We start from the raw sequence: 2,998 nt of genomic DNA, 5'->3' as shown, positions 1-2,998 counted from the left end.
GCAGCTTCCCTTCCATGGCTCCAGCTCCTGATGCAAAGGCCTTTTGTGGGTCTAGCTTCAGCCAGGAGAGCCAGGCCCCTAGTCTCTAATGACACCATCTCCTCCTTTCCACTGGCAGGATGTTGCTAATGTTCCTGCTGTTGCTAATCTCTGGGTTGCCTCAGGGTTATGTCTTGGCCTCTTTTATCACCTGTGTAACGAGCTCCCTGCATTAGAGCCATGCTGATTTAGAATAGTTTCTGTTTTCCTTGCAGATGACTGACTGATTCTGTTTGGAAAACCAAATCTGGGTTCAAAGAGAAGGGCAATCGGGGGAGATGCCTGGAGAAACCCAAGGGCATATGAGTATGCTGTTAAATTATAGACTTGTACTCGGTGTCTCAGTGAGGGAGAAGCTTGATCTGATCGGTAGAAATTATAGGCAGTATCTTTTACTTCAAAGAAGTTTCTAACAAATAGAACTACAGAGAGAGAAAGGGCTCAAGCGGAGAAGCAGCACACTGTACACCAGGGATGTGATGAAGTTATGTGATGCATTGGGAAGGGACGGTATTCTCTTCAAGGGTGGAGAAAGCCCTCTTCTAACCCAGAGATGCTGTGACACGGTGTAACATGGACACTGCATGCTGCCGTTCACACAGCCTTTCATGTCCATTATCATTTTTAGTTTCAACAAATCCCATCAAGGATGCAGGCTGGTATGTTACTTGTGTGAAAATTGAGATGCAGAGGGTTTGTGGACCGATCCTGTATAGGTCCCTCTGCACTAGCAGCCCTTTCTGTTGAATAAGTAAATGTATGAACACTTGGTGCATCACTGAGGAGAGGTGTCACCTGGTGGTTGATGGCAGACTGTGGGACTCAGGGCCCGTGCTGGAATCTTGGTTCTGCCAGCTACTGTATGACCTTGGGCAAGGTACTTAAGGGTCTCTGCCCTGCGGTTTCATCATCTGTAAAACAGGCGATAATAATAGTTCTTACTTCACAGAGTTACAGTGAGGATTAAATGAGTTAATACACATGAAAGTGCTGAAGCTGACTTGGCACGCTTGGCACCCTGAGCCGTGCTTTGGTCTCCTTTGCATAGTAGTGTGTTAGGTGGTGATAAATACTAGGGAGAAAAATAAAGTGGGACAGAGGCATAGGGAGCGTTGGGGGTGCCACTTTAAAAAGGCCGACCAGGGAAGGCCCCACTGGCAAGGAGGTATTGGTATAAAAATCTTAGTGGCCTGGAAAGGGGGGCAATCCCTGCACAGGGAAAGCCCTGAGAATAAATGCAGAGGACGGAGAGCGCCCTGCTTCTTGGAGGAACAGCAAGGAGGGAAGAGGGGTAGGAGATGAGGTCAGGGAGGTAAGGGGTAAAGGGAGAGGAAGTGGAGGGCAGATCTGTGCTTATTTTTAAAAGACTTTGGCTTTTACGCTGAGTGAATGGAACAGAAGGAGGGGTTAATGGAATGACTCTGGCTGTTGTATTGAGAAGAGACTGAAATATAGGAGCTACTGCGATAATCCAGGTGACAGACGATGGCAACTTGGTCCAGGGTGGGAGGTGGTGAGAAGGGGGTGGATCCTGGATATGTTTTGAGGATGTGGCTGATAGGATTTGCTGACAGATGAGACCCCGGGTCTGAGAGAAAGAGAGGAGTCAAGGATGACCCCGATTGTTTTGGCCTGGGCAACTGGAAGGATGGAGTTGCCACTTCCTGAGATAAGAAGAGATGGTAGGAGAGCAGGTTCTGGGGGGAGAAGATTAAGATCAGTTTGAGGCTTGTTCCGTTTGAGAACACTGATATCTAAGTGGAAGTCTCAAACTGGCAGTTGGGTATATGAGTCAGGAATTGCAGGAAGAGTTCTAGGCTGGAGATGTAAACTTTGAAATCATTGGCATATAGGTTGTATGTAAAGCCACAGAGTGGATGAGATCGCCAAGGAAGGGCATGTGGATAGGGAAGAGGAGAGGATCAAAGACTGAGTTCTTGGGGCTCGCTAACCTTTTGTGGTTGGGAGAACTGGCAAAGGAGACCAAAGCACGGCTCAGGGTGCCAAGCGTGCCAAGTCAGCTTCAGCACTTTCATGTGTATTAACTCATTTAATCCTCCCTGTAACTCTATGAAGTAAGAACTGTTATTATCGCCTGTTTTACAGATGATGAAACCGCAGGGCAGAGACCCTTAAATACCTTCCTTGCCCAAGGTCACACAGTAGCTGGCAGAGCCAAGATTCCAGTAAGGGCCCTGAGTCCCACAGTCTGCCTCAACCACCAGGCGAAGCCTCTCCTCAGTGATGCACCAAGTTTTCATACATTTACTTATTCAACAGAAAGGGCTGCTAGTGCAGAGAGACCTACACAGGATCGGTCCACAAACCCTCTGCATCTCAGTTTACTCCTTGTCTCTCTCTCCCCTAGAACGGAAACTCCAAGTGGGCGTGGATCTGTCTTGTTCAGCGATGCATCCCCAGTGACCTCGTACACGGACGCCCTCAAAAAGCATCTGCTGAATAAATTCATGAAGGAATCCTTGCACAAGTGTTAGCTATTATTATTTTAGTGCATATCTGTGCCGTGCCCTACCCTTTGCAAAAATCCTCTTGGGGACCTGAAATTTAAACACATCTGGGAAAGAAAACAAATCAGCCCAAAGTAAAAGTGAATGAATAAAGTTGGGGTCCTAGTTTATAAAAATACCTGGGCTGTTGGGCTGTGTCATCTATGCACCTAATCAAGGAACTACGTGCTGGAACGTACGTGGCTCTTTGGCTCAACTTTCCGTCGGCCGTTTCGCGTCAGTGCCTTGGGTTGTAATCTTAGCTCCATGCGCTCAGCGGCGCGGTCCCGGGGCCGTGCGAGCCGCGCAGTGCGCGGAGGGCGCGGAGTCCTGCTCCCGGCTCGCGGCCCTCGAAGCCCCGGCGGGCGGCTCCCGCCTCGCGGCCTGCGGGTGCGCGCGGGGCGGGCCGGCAGCGGGCGCGCGCCGGGCGGGCTTCCGGGCCGCGGGACGGG

General features: G+C 50.0%; 1 protein-coding gene across 1 annotated transcript in view; it reads left to right on the top strand.

The window, feature by feature from the left end:
* Positions 1–2,851: 2,851 nt before the first annotated feature.
* Positions 2,852–2,998, top strand: part of NENF (neudesin neurotrophic factor) — an 11,958-nt gene continuing 11,811 nt past the window's right edge. The window contains exon 1 of the mRNA XM_046683957.1: positions 2,852–2,993. The gene's annotated coding sequence lies outside the window, so the exon portion shown is untranslated. The remainder of the gene's footprint in view (positions 2,994–2,998) is intronic.

This window comes from Equus quagga, chromosome 13 (assembly GCF_021613505.1).
Source record: "Equus quagga isolate Etosha38 chromosome 13, UCLA_HA_Equagga_1.0, whole genome shotgun sequence".
NCBI lineage: Eukaryota > Metazoa > Chordata > Mammalia > Perissodactyla > Equidae > Equus > Equus quagga.
Note: the sequence above shows the minus strand (reverse complement) of the source record. Positions and strands in the feature narration are given on the sequence as shown.